A 15,755-nucleotide genomic window follows, 5' to 3' on the forward strand; every position below is an offset into this window, starting at 1 on the left:
CAATCGGGATTCATTGGGCCTCGCTGCCTGAAATCCACTGCATTCAATCATGCTGCATCGAATCCACTGCATTCAATCATGCTGCATAAAATCCACTGCATTCAATAGGGTTCCATTTCTTCACGCTGCATGGAATACACTGCATTCAAACACGCTGCATGGAATCCACTGCATTCAGTGATGCTGCATGGAATGCACTACCTTCAATCGGGATGCTTTGGGCCATGCTGCATAAAATCCACTGCATTTAATCGGGATGCATTGGGCCACGCTCCATGGAATCAACTGCATTCAATCAAGCTGGATGGAATCCACTGCATTTAATCGGGATGAATTTTACCATGCTGCATGGAATGTACTGCATTCAATCACGCTGCATGGAATTCACTGCATTCAATTGGGATCCATTGCACAATGATGCATCGAATCCACTGCATTCAATCAAAATCCATTGCACCACACTGCATGGAATCCACTGCATTCTCTCGAGATCCATTGGACCACGCTGCATGGAATCCACTGCATTCAATCGGGATCCATTTATCACGCTGCATAGAATACACTGGGTTCAATCGGGATGCATTTAACCATGCTGCATCTAATCCACTGCATTCAGTGACGCTGCATGGAATCCACTGCATTTAATCGGGATGCATTGGGCCTCACTGCATGGAATCTACTGCATTCAATCATGCTGCATGGAAACCACTGCATTCAATCATGCTGCTTAAAATCCACTGCATTTAATAGGGTTCAATTTCTCCATGCTGCATGGAATCCACTGCATTCAATCATGCTTCATTGCAACCAGTGCATTCAATCGGGTACCATAGGGCCACGCTTCATGGAATCCACTGCATTCAATCATGCTTCATTGCAACCACTGCATTCAATCGGGAACCATTGGGCCATGCTGCATGGAATCCACTGCATTCAAACACGCTGCATGGAATCCACTGCATTCAATCGGGATGCTTTGGGCCATGCTGGATAATATCCACTGCATTCAATCGGGATTCATTGGGCCTCGCTGCCTGAAATCCACTGCATTCAATCATGCTGCATCGAATCCACTGCATTCAATCATGCTGCATAAAATCCACTGCATTCAATAGGGTTCCATTTCTTCACGCTGCATGGAATACACTGCATTCAAACACGCTGCATGGAATCCACTGCATTCAATCGAGATCCATTGGGCCACACTGCATGGAATCCACTGCATTCAATTGGGATCCATTGTGCCACGATGCATGGAATTCACTGCAATCAATCAGAATCCACTGCACCACACTGCATGGAATCCACTGCATTCAATCGAGATCCATTGGGCCACGCTGCATGGAATCCACTGAATTCAATCGAGATCCATTGGGCCACGCTGCATGGAATCCACTGCATTCAATCGGGATCCATTTAACCCCGCTGCATGGAATCCACTGCATCAATCGGGATGCATTTTATCATGCTGCCTGGAATCCACTGCATTCATTGACACTGCATGGAATCCACTGCATCAATCGGGATGCATTTTACCATGCTGCATGGAATCCACTGCATTCAATGACACTGCATGGAATCCAAGGCATCAATCGGGATGCATTTTACCATGCTGCATGGAATCCACTGCATTCAATGACACTGCATGGAATCTACTGCATTCACTCGGGATCCATTTAGCCATGCTGCATGTAATCCACTGCGTTTAATCGGGATGCATTTTACCATGCTGCATGGAATCCACTGCATTCAGTGATGCTGCATGGAATGCACTATATTCAATCGGGATGCTTTGGGCCATGCTGCATAAAATCCACTGCATTTAATCGGGATGCATTGGGCCATGCTCCATGGAATCAATTGCATTCAACCAAGCTGGATGGAATCCACTGCATTTAATCGGGATGCATTTTACCACGCTGCATGGAATATACTGCATTCAATCACGCTGCATGGAATTCACTGCATTCAATTGGGATCCATTGCACCACGATGCATGGAATCCACTGCGTTCAATTAAAATCCATTGCACCACACTGCATGGAATCCACTGCAATCTCTCGAGATCCATTGGGCCACGCTGCATGGAATCCACTGCATTCAATCGGGATCCATTTAGCCACGCTGCATGGAATACTCTTCATTCAATCGGGATGCATTTAACCATGCTGCATCGAATCCACTGCATTCAGTGACGCTGCATGGAATCCACTGCATTCAATCGGGATGCTTTGGGCCTCTCTGCATAAAATCCACTGCATTTAATCGGGATGCATTGGGCCTCACTGCATGGAATCTACTGCATTCAATCTTGCTGGCTGGAATCCACTGCATTCAATCATGCTGCATAAAATCCACTGCATTTAATAGGGTTCAATTTCTCCATGCTGCATGGAATCCACTGCATTCAATTGGGATTCATTGGGCCTCACTGCATGGAATACACTGCGTTCAATCGAGATCCATTGGGCCACGCTGCATGGAATCCACTGCATTCAATCGGGATCCATTTAGCCATGCTTCATGGAATACACTGCGTTCAATCGGGATGCATTTTACCATGCTGCATGGAATCCACTGCATTCAGTGATGCTGCATGGAATGCACTACCTTCAATCGGGATGCTTTGGGCCATGCTGCATAAAATCCACTGCATTTAATCGGGATGCATTGGGCCACGCTCCATGGAATCAACTGCATTCAATCAAGCTGGATGGAATCCACTGCAATTAATCGGGATGCATTTTACCATGCTGCATGGAATGTACTGCATTCAATCACGCTGCATGGAATTCACTGCATTCAATTGGGATCCATTGCACCACGATGCATGGAATCCACTGCGTTCAATCAAAATCCATTGCACCAAACTGCATGGAATCCACTGCAATCTCTCGAGATCCATTGGGCCACGCTGCATGGAATCCACTGCATTCAATCGGGATCCATTTAGCCACGCTGCATGGAATACTGTTCGTTCAATCGGGATGCATTTAACCATGCTGCATCGAATCCACTGCATTCAGTGACGCTGCATGGAATCCACTGCATTCAATCGGGATGCTTTGGGCCTCTCTGCATAAAATCCACTGCATTTAATCGGGATGCATTGGGCCTCACTGCATGGAATCTACTGCATTCAATCATGCTGCATGGAATCCACTGCATTCAATCATGCTGCATAAAATCCCCTGCATTGAATAGGGTTCAATGACTCCATGCTGCATGGAATCCACTGCATTCAATCATGCTTCATTGCAACCACTGCATTCAATCGGGAACCATTGGGCCATGCTGCATGGAATCCACTGCATTCAAACACGCTGCATGGAATCCACTGCATTTAATCGGGATGCTTTGGGCCATGCTGGATAATATCCAGTGCATTCAATCGGGATTCATTGGGCCTCGCTGCCTGGAATCCACTGCATTCAATCATGCTGCATGGAATCCACTGCATTAAATGACACTGCATGGAATCCACTGCATTCAATAGGGTTCCATTTCTTCACGCTGCATGGCAAACACTGCATTCAAACACGCTGCATGGAATCCACTGCATTCAATCGAGATCCATTGGGCCACGATGCATGGAATTCACTGCAATCAATCAGAATCCACTCCACCACACTGCACGGAGTCCACTGCATTCAATCGAGATCCATTGGGCCACGCTGCATGGAATCCACTGCATTCAATCGGGTTCCATTTAACCCCGCTGCATGGAATCCACTGCATCAATCGGGATGCATTTTATCATGCTGCCTGGAATCCACTGCATTCAATGACACTGCATGGAATGCACTGCATCAATCGTGACGCATTTTACCATGCTGCATGGAATCCACTGCATTCAATTACACTGCATGGAATCCACTGCATTCACTCGGGATCCATTTAGCCATGCTGCATGTAATGCACTGCGTTTAATCGGGATGCATTTTACCAAGCTGCATGGAATCCACTGCATTCAGTGATGCTGCATGGAATGCACTACCTTCAATCGGGATGCTTTGGGCCATGCTGCATAAAATCCACTGCAGTTAATCGGGATGCATTGGGCCACGCTCCATGGAATCAACTGCATTCAATCAAGCTGGATGGAATCCACTGCATTTAATCGGGATGCATTTTACCACGCTGCATGGAATATACTGCATTCAATCACGCTGCATGGAATTCACTGCATTCAATTGGGATCCATTGCACCACGATGCATGGAATCCACTGCGTTCAATTAAAATCCATTGCACCACACTGCATGGAATCCACTGCATTCTCTCGAGATCCATTGGGCCACGCTGCATCGAATCCACTGCATTCAATCGGGATCCATTTAGCCACGCTGCATGGAATGCACTGCGTTCAATCGGGATGCATTTTACCATGCTGCATCGAATCCACTGCATTCAGTGACGCTGCATGGAATCCACTGCATTCAATCGGGATGCTTTGGGCCTCGCTGCATAAAATCCACTGCATTTAATCGGGATGCATTGGGCCTCACTGCATGGAATCTACTGCATTCAATCATGCTGCATGGAATCCACTGCATTCAATCATGCTGCATAAAGTCCCCTGCATTTAATAGGGTTCAATGTCTCCATGCTGCATGGAATCCACTGCATTCAATCATGCTTCATTGCAACCAGTGCATTCAATCGGGTACCATAGGGCCACGCTTCATGGAATCCACTGCATTCAATCATGCTTCATTGCAACCACTGCATTCAATCGGGAACCATTGGGCCATGCTGCATGGAATCCACTGCATTCAAACACGCTGCATGGAATCCACTGCATTCAATCGGGATGCTTTGGGCCATGCTGGATAATATCCACTGCATTCAATCGGGATTCATTGGGCCTAGCTGCCTGGAATCCACTGCATTCAATCATGCTGCATCGAATCCACTGCATTCAATCATGCTGCATAAAATCCACTGCATTCAATAGGGTTCCATTTCTTCACGCTGCACGGCATACACTGCATTCAAACACGCTGCATGGAACCCACTGCATTCAATCGAGATCCATTGGGCCACGCTGCATGGAATCCACTGCATTCAATCGGCATCCATTTAACCCCGCTGCATGGAATGCACTGCGTTCAATTGGGATTCATTTTACCATGCTGCATCGAATCCACTGCATTCAATGACACTGCATGGAATCCACTGCATCAATCGGGATGCATTTTACCATTATGCATGGAATCCACTGCATTCAGTGACGCTGCATGGAATCCACTGCAGTCAATCGGGATCCATTGTGCCACATTGCAGGGAAACCACTGCATTCAATCGACATCCATGGCGCCATGCTGCATGGAATCCACTGCATTCAATTGGGATTCATTGGGCCTCACTGCATGGAATACACTGCGTTCAATCGAGATCCATTGGACCACACTGCAAGGAATCCACTGCATTCAATCGGGATCCATTTAGCCACGCTGCATGGAATACTCTTCATTCAATCGGGATGCATTTTACCATGCTGCATGGAATCCACTGCATTCAGTGACGCTGCATGGAATCCACTGCATTCAATCGGGATGCTTTGGGCCTTGCTGCATAAAATCCACTGCATTTAATCGGGATGCATTGGGCCTCACTGCATGGAATCCACTGCATTCAATCATGCTTCATTACAACCAGTGCATTCAATCGGGTACCATAGGGCCACGCTTCATGGAATCCACTGCATTCAATCATGCTTCATTGCAACCACTGCATTCAATCGGGAACCATTGGGCCATGCTGCATGGAATCCACTGCATTCAAACACGCTGCATGGAATCCACTGCCTTCAATCGGGATGCTTTGGGCCATGCTGGATAATATCCACTGCATTCAATCGGGATTCATTGGGCCTCGCTGCCTGGAATCCACTGCATTCAATCATGCTGCATGGAATCCTCTGCATTCAATCATGCTGCATAAAATCCACTGCATTCAATAGGGTTCCATTTCTTCACGCTGCATGGCATACACTGCATTCAAACACGCTGCATGGAATCCACTGCATTCAATCGAGATCCATTGGGCCACGCTGCATGGAATCCACTGGATTCAATTGGGATCCATTGTGCCACGATGCATGGAATTCACTGCAATCAATCAGAATCCACTGCACCACACTGCATGGAATCCACTGCATCAATCGGGATGCATTTTACCATGCTGCATGGAATCCACTGCATTCAATGACACTGCATGTAATCTACTGCATTCACTCGGGATCCATTTAGCCATGCTGCATTTAATCCACTGCGTTTAATCGGGATGCATTTTAACATGCTACATGGAATCCACTGCATTCAGTGATGCTGCATGGAATGCACTACCTTCAATCGGGATGCTTTGGGCCATGCTGCATAAAATCCACTGCATTTAATCGGGATGCATTGGGCCACGCTCCATGGAATCAACTGCATTCAATCAAGCTGGATGGAATCCACTGCATTTAATCGGGATGCATTTTACGACGCTGCATGGAATATACTGCATTCAATCACGCTGCATGGAATTCACTGCATTCAATTGGGATCCATTGCACCACGATGCATGGAATCCACTGCGTTCAATTAAAATCCATTGCACCAAACTGCATGGAATCCACTGCAATCTCTCGAGATCCATTGGGCCACGCTGCATGGAATCCACTGCATTCAGTCGGGATCCATTTAGCCACGCTGCATGGAATACCCTTCGTTCAATCGGGATGCATTTTACCATGCTGCATCGAATCCACTGCATTCAGTGACGCTGCATGGAATCCACTGCATTCAATCGGGATGCTTTGGGCCTCGCTGCATAAAATCCACTGCATTTAATCGGGATGCATTGGGCCTCACTGCATGGAATCTACTGCATTCAATCATGCTGCATGGAATCCACTGCATTCAATCATGCTGCATAAAATCCCCTGCATTTAATAGGGTTCCATTTCTCCATGCTGCATGGAATCCACTGCATTCAATCATGCTTCATTGCAACCAGTGCATTCAATCGGGTACCATAGGGCCACGCTTCATGGAATCCACTGCATTCAATCATGCTTCATTGCAACCACTGCATTCAATCGGGAACCATTGGGCCATGCTGCATGGAATCCACTGCATTCAAACACGCTGCATGGAATCCACTGCATTCAATCGGGATGCTTTGGGCCATGCTGGATAATATCCACTGCATTCAATCGGGATTCATTGGGCCTCGCTGCCTGGAATCCACTGCATTCAATCATGCTGCATGGAATCCACTGCATTCAATCATGCTGCATAAAATCCACTGCATTCAATAGGGTTCCATTTCTTCACGCTGCATGGAATACACTGCATTCAAACACGCTGCATGGAATCCACTGCATTCAATCGAGATCCATTGGGCCACGCTGCATGGAATTCACTGCAATCAATCAGAATCCACTACGCCACACTGCACGGAGTCCACTGCATTCAATCGAGATCCGTTGGGCCACGCTGCATGGAATCCACGGCATTCAATCTGGATCCATTTAACCCCGCTGCATGGAATCCACTGCATCAATCGGGATGCATTTTATCATGCTGCCTGGAATCCACTGCATTCAATGACACTGCATGGAATCCACTGCATCAATCGGGATGCATTTTACCATGCTGCATGGAATCCACTGCATTCAATGACACTGCATGGAATCCACTGCATCAATCGTTACGCATTTTACCATGCTGCATGGAATCCACTGCATTCAATGACACTGCATGGAAGCCACTGCATCCATCGGGATGCATTTTACCATGCTGCATGGAATCCACTGCATTCAGTGACGCTGCATGGAATCCACTGCAGTCAATCGGGATCCATTGTGCCACATTGCAGGGAAACCACTGCATTCAATCGACATCCATTGCGCCATGCTGCATGGAATCCACTGCATTCAATTGGGATTCATTGGGCCTCACTGCATGCAATACACTGCGTTCAATCGAGATCCATTGGCCACGCTGCATGGAATCCACTGCATTCAATCGGGATCCATTTAGCCATGCTTCATGGAATACACTGCGTTCAATCGGGATGCATTTTACCATGCTGCATGGAATCCACTGCATTCAGTGATGCTGCATGGAATGCACTACCTTCAATCGGGATGCTTTGGGCCATGCTGCATAAAATCCACTGCATTTAATCGGGATGCATTGGGCCACGCTCCATGGAATAAACTGCATTCAATCAAGCTGGATGGAATCCACTGCATTTAATCGGGATGCATTTTACCATGCTGCATGGAATGTACTGCATTCAATCACGCTGCATGGAATCCACTGCATTCTCTTGAGATCCATTGGGCCACGCTGCATGGAATCCACTGCATTCAATCGGGATCCATTTATCACGCTGCATGGAATACACTGGGTTCAATCGGGATGCATTTTACCATGCTGCATCGAATCCACTGCATTGAGTGACGCTGCATGGAATCCACTGCATTCAATCGGGATGCTTTGGGCCTCGCTGCATAAAATCCACTGCATTTAATCGGGATGCATTGGGCCTCACTGCATGGAATCTACTGCATTCAATCATGCTGCATGGAATCCACTGCATTCAATCATGCTGCATAAAGTCCCCTGCATTTAATAGGGTTCAATGTCTCCATGCTGCATGGAATCCACTGCATTCAATCATGCTTCATTGCAACCAGTGCATTCAATCGGGTACCATAGGGCCACGCTTCATGGAATCCACTGCATTCAATCATGCTTCATTGCAACCACTGCATTCAATCGGGAACCATTGGGCCATGCTGCATGGAATCCACTGCATTCAAACACGCTGCATGGAATCCACTGCATTCAATCGGGATGCTTTGGGCCATGCTGGATAATATCCACTGCATTCAACCGGGATTCATTGGGCCTCGCTGCCTGGAATCCACTGCATTCAATCATGCTGCATGGAATCCACTGCATTCAATCATGCTGCATAAAATCCACTGCATTCAATAGGGTTCCATTTCTTCACGCTGCATGGCATACACTGCATTCAGTGATGCTGCATGGAACCCACTGCATTCAATCGAGATCCATTGGGCCACGCTGCATGGAATCCACTGCATTCAATTGGGATCCATTGTGCCACGATGCATGGAATTCACTGCAATCAATCAGACTCCACTGCACCACACTGCATGGAATCCACTGCATTCAATCGAGATCCATTGGGCCACGCTGCATGGAATCCACTGCATTCAATCGAGATCCATTGGGCCACGCTGCATGGAATCGACTGCATTCAATCGGGATGCATTTTATCATGCTGCCTGGAATCCACTGCATTCAATGACACTGCATGGAATCCACTGCATCAATCGGGATGCATTTTACCATGCTGCATGGAATCCACTGCATTCAATGACACTGCATGGAATCCACTGCATCAATCGGGATGCATTTTACCATGCTGCATGGAATCCACTGCATTCAATGACACTGCATGGAATCTACTGCATTCACTCGGGAACCATTTAGCCATGCTGCATGTATTCCACTGCGTTTAATCGGGATGCATTTTACCATGCTGCATGGAATCCACTGCATTCAGTGATGCTGCATGGAATGCACTACCTTCAATCGGGATGCTTTGGGCCATGCTGCATAAAATCCACTGCATTTAATCGGGATGCATTGGGCCACGCTCCATGGAATCAACTGCATTCAATCAAGCTGGATGGAATCCACTGCATTTAATCGGGATGCATTTTACCACGCTGCATGGAATGTACTGCATTCAATCACGCTGCATGGAATTCACTGCATTCAATTGGGATCCATTGCACCACGATGCATGGAATCCACTGCGTTCAATTAAAATCCATTGCACCACACTGCATGGAATCCACTGCAATCTCTCGAGATCCATTGGGCCACGCTGCATGGAATCCACTGCATTCAATCTGGATCCATTTAGCCACGCTGCATGGAATACTCTTCGTTCAATCGGGATGCATTTAACCATGCTGCATCGAATCCACTGCATTCAGTGACGCTGCATGGAATCCACTGCATTCAATCGGGATGCTTTGGGCCTCGCTGCATAAAATCCACTGCATTTAATCGGGATGCATTGGGCCTCACTGCATGGAATATACTGCATTCAATCATGCTGCATGGAATCCACTGCATTCAATCATGCTGCATAAAATCCCCTGCATTGAATAGGGTTCAATGACTCCATGCTGCATGGAATCCACTGCATTCAATCATGCTTCATTGCAACCACTGCATTCAATCGGGAACCATTGGGCCATGCTGCATGGAATCCACTGCATTCAAACACGCTGCATGGAATCCACTGCATTTAATCGGGATGCTTTGGGCCATGCTGGATAATATCCAGTGCATTCAATCGGGATTCATTGGGCCTCGCTGCCTGGAATCCACTGCATTCAATCATGCTGCATGGAATCCACTGCATTAAATGACACTGCATGGAATCCACTGCATTCAATAGGGTTCCATTTCTTCACGCTGCATGGCAAACACTGCATTCAAACACGCTGCATGGAATCCACTGCATTCAATCGAGATCCATTGGGCCACGATGCATGGAATTCACTGCAATCAATCAGAATCCACTCCACCACACTGCACGGAGTCCACTGCATTCAATCGAGATCCATTGGGCCACGCTGCATGGAATCCACTGCATTCAATCGGGTTCCATTTAACCCCGCTGCATGGAATCCACTGCATCAATCGGGATGCATTTTATCATGCTGCCTGGAATCCACTGCATTCAATGACACTGCATGGAATGCACTGCATCAATCGTGACGCATTTTACCATGCTGCATGGAATCCACTGCATTCAATTACACTGCATGGAATCCACTGCATTCACTCGGGATCCATTTAGCCATGCTGCATGTAATGCACTGCGTTTAATCGGGATGCATTTTACCAAGCTGCATGGAATCCACTGCATTCAGTGATGCTGCATGGAATGCACTACCTTCAATCGGGATGCTTTGGGCCATGCTGCATAAAATCCACTGCAGTTAATCGGGATGCATTGGGCCACGCTCCATGGAATCAACTGCATTCAATCAAGCTGGATGGAATCCACTGCATTTAATCGGGATGCATTTTACCACGCTGCATGGAATATACTGCATTCAATCACGCTGCATGGAATTCACTGCATTCAATTGGGATCCATTGCACCACGATGCATGGAATCCACTGCGTTCAATTAAAATCCATTGCACCACACTGCATGGAATCCACTGCATTCTCTCGAGATCCATTGGGCCACGCTGCATCGAATCCACTGCATTCAATCGGGATCCATTTAGCCACGCTGCATGGAATGCACTGCGTTCAATCGGGATGCATTTTACCATGCTGCATCGAATCCACTGCATTCAGTGACGCTGCATGGAATCCACTGCATTCAATCGGGATGCTTTGGGCCTCGCTGCATAAAATCCACTGCATTTAATCGGGATGCATTGGGCCTCACTGCATGGAATCTACTGCATTCAATCATGCTGCATGGAATCCACTGCATTCAATCATGCTGCATAAAGTCCCCTGCATTTAATAGGGTTCAATGTCTCCATGCTGCATGGAATCCACTGCATTCAATCATGCTTCATTGCAACCAGTGCATTCAATCGGGTACCATAGGGCCACGCTTCATGGAATCCACTGCATTCAATCATGCTTCATTGCAACCACTGCATTCAATCGGGAACCATTGGGCCATGCTGCATGGAATCCACTGCATTCAAACACGCTGCATGGAATCCACTGCATTCAATCGGGATGCTTTGGGCCATGCTGGATAATATCCACTGCATTCAATCGGGATTCATTGGGCCTAGCTGCCTGGAATCCACTGCATTCAATCATGCTGCATCGAATCCACTGCATTCAATCATGCTGCATAAAATCCACTGCATTCAATAGGGTTCCATTTCTTCACGCTGCACGGCATACACTGCATTCAAACACGCTGCATGGAACCCACTGCATTCAATCGAGATCCATTGGGCCACGCTGCATGGAATCCACTGCATTCAATCGGCATCCATTTAACCCCGCTGCATGGAATGCACTGCGTTCAATTGGGATTCATTTTACCATGCTGCATCGAATCCACTGCATTCAATGACACTGCATGGAATCCACTGCATCAATCGGGATGCATTTTACCATTATGCATGGAATCCACTGCATTCAGTGACGCTGCATGGAATCCGCTGCAGTCAATCGGGATCCATTGTGCCACATTGCAGGGAAACCACTGCATTCAATCGACATCCATGGCGCCATGCTGCATGGAATCCACTGCATTCAATTGGGATTCATTGGGCCTCACTGCATGGAATACACTGCGTTCAATCGAGATCCATTGGACCACACTGCAAGGAATCCACTGCATTCAATCGGGATCCATTTAGCCACGCTGCATGGAATACTCTTCATTCAATCGGGATGCATTTTACCATGCTGCATGGAATCCACTGCATTCAGTGACGCTGCATGGAATCCACTGCATTCAATCGGGATGCTTTGGGCCTTGCTGCATAAAATCCACTGCATTTAATCGGGATGCATTGGGCCTCACTGCATGGAATCCACTGCATTCAATCATGCTTCATTACAACCAGTGCATTCAATCGGGTACCATAGGGCCACGCTTCATGGAATCCACTGCATTCAATCATGCTTCATTGCAACCACTGCATTCAATCGGGAACCATTGGGCCATGCTGCATGGAATCCACTGCATTCAAACACGCTGCATGGAATCCACTGCCTTCAATCGGGATGCTTTGGGCCATGCTGGATAATATCCACTGCATTCAATCGGGATTCATTGGGCCTCGCTGCCTGGAATCCACTGCATTCAATCATGCTGCATGGAATCCTCTGCATTCAATCATGCTGCATAAAATCCACTGCATTCAATAGGGTTCCATTTCTTCACGCTGCATGGCATACACTGCATTCAAACACGCTGCATGGAATCCACTGCATTCAATCGAGATCCATTGGGCCACGCTGCATGGAATCCACTGGATTCAATTGGGATCCATTGTGCCACGATGCATGGAATTCACTGCAATCAATCAGAATCCACTGCACCACACTGCATGGAATCCACTGCATCAATCGGGATGCATTTTACCATGCTGCATGGAATCCACTGCATTCAATGACACTGCATGTAATCTACTGCATTCACTCGGGATCCATTTAGCCATGCTGCATTTAATCCACTGCGTTTAATCGGGATGCATTTTAACATGCTACATGGAATCCACTGCATTCAGTGATGCTGCATGGAATGCACTACCTTCAATCGGGATGCTTTGGGCCATGCTGCATAAAATCCACTGCATTTAATCGGGATGCATTGGGCCACGCTCCATGGAATCAACTGCATTCAATCAAGCTGGATGGAATCCACTGCATTTAATCGGGATGCATTTTACGACGCTGCATGGAATATACTGCATTCAATCACGCTGCATGGAATTCACTGCATTCAATTGGGATCCATTGCACCACGATGCATGGAATCCACTGCGTTCAATTAAAATCCATTGCACCAAACTGCATGGAATCCACTGCAATCTCTCGAGATCCATTGGGCCACGCTGCATGGAATCCACTGCATTCAGTCGGGATCCATTTAGCCACGCTGCATGGAATACTCTTCGTTCAATCGGGATGCATTTTACCATGCTGCATCGAATCCACTGCATTCAGTGACGCTGCATGGAATCCACTGCATTCAATCGGGATGCTTTGGGCCTCGCTGCATAAAATCCACTGCATTTAATCGGGATGCATTGGGCCTCACTGCATGGAATCTACTGCATTCAATCATGCTGCATGGAATCCACTGCATTCAATCATGCTGCATAAAATCCCCTGCATTTAATAGGGTTCCATTTCTCCATGCTGCATGGAATCCACTGCATTCAATCATGCTTCATTGCAACCAGTGCATTCAATCGGGTACCATAGGGCCACGCTTCATGGAATCCACTGCATTCAATCATGCTTCATTGCAACCACTGCATTCAATCGGGAACCATTGGGCCATGCTGCATGGAATCCACTGCATTCAAACACGCTGCATGGAATCCACTGCATTCAATCGGGATGCTTTGGGCCATGCTGGATAATATCCACTGCATTCAATCGGGATTCATTGGGCCTCGCTGCCTGGAATCCACTGCATTCAATCATGCTGCATGGAATCCACTGCATTCAATCATGCTGCATAAAATCCACTGCATTCAATAGGGTTCCATTTCTTCACGCTGCCTGGAATCCACTGCATTCAATCATGCTGCATGGAATCCTCTGCATTCAATCATGCTGCATAAAATCCACTGCATTCAATAGGGTTCCATTTCTTCACGCTGCATGGCATACACTGCATTCAAACACGCTGCATGGAATCCACTGCATTCAATCGAGATCCATTGGGCCACGCTGCATGGAATCCACTGGATTCAATTGGGATCCATTGTGCCACGATGCATGGAATTCACTGCAATCAATCAGAATCCACTGCACCACACTGCATGGAATCCACTGCATCAATCGGGATGCATTTTACCATGCTGCATGGAATCCACTGCATTCAATGACACTGCATGTAATCTACTGCATTCACTCGGGATCCATTTAGCCATGCTGCATTTAATCCACTGCGTTTAATCGGGATGCATTTTAACATGCTACATGGAATCCACTGCATTCAGTGATGCTGCATGGAATGCACTACCTTCAATCGGGATGCTTTGGGCCATGCTGCATAAAATCCACTGCATTTAATCGGGATGCATTGGGCCACGCTCCATGGAATCAACTGCATTCAATCAAGCTGGATGGAATCCACTGCATTTAATCGGGATGCATTTTACGACGCTGCATGGAATATACTGCATTCAATCACGCTGCATGGAATTCACTGCATTCAATTGGGATCCATTGCACCACGATGCATGGAATCCACTGCGTTCAATTAAAATCCATTGCACCAAACTGCATGGAATCCACTGCAATCTCTCGAGATCCATTGGGCCACGCTGCATGGAATCCACTGCATTCAGTCGGGATCCATTTAGCCACGCTGCATGGAATACTCTTCGTTCAATCGGGATGCATTTTACCATGCTGCATCGAATCCACTGCATTCAGTGACGCTGCATGGAATCCACTGCATTCAATCGGGATGCTTTGGGCCTCGCTGCATAAAATCCACTGCATTTAATCGGGATGCATTGGGCCTCACTGCATGGAATCTACTGCATTCAATCATGCTGCATGGAATCCACTGCATTCAATCATGCTGCATAAAATCCCCTGCATTTAATAGGGTTCCATTTCTCCATGCTGCATGGAATCCACTGCATTCAATCATGCTTCATTGCAACCAGTGCATTCAATCGGGTACCATAGGGCCACGCTTCATGGAATCCACTGCATTCAATCATGCTTCATTGCAACCACTGCATTCAATCGGGAACCATTGGGCCATGCTGCATGGAATCCACTGCATTCAAACACGCTGCATGGAATCCACTGCATTCAATCGGGATGCTTTGGGCCATGCTGGATAATATCCACTGCATTCAATCGGGATTCATTGGGCCTCGCTGCCTGGAATCCACTGCATTCAATCATGCTGCATGGAATCCACTGCATTCAATCATGCTGCATAAAATCCACTGCATTC

Source organism: Sus scrofa, chromosome 15 (assembly GCF_054392235.1).
Source record: "Sus scrofa isolate SSC_HxYL_T2T_F1_AM1 chromosome 15, Sscrofa_HxYL_maternal_Yorkshire_Landrace_v2.0, whole genome shotgun sequence".
In the NCBI taxonomy this organism is placed as follows: domain Eukaryota; kingdom Metazoa; phylum Chordata; class Mammalia; order Artiodactyla; family Suidae; genus Sus; species Sus scrofa.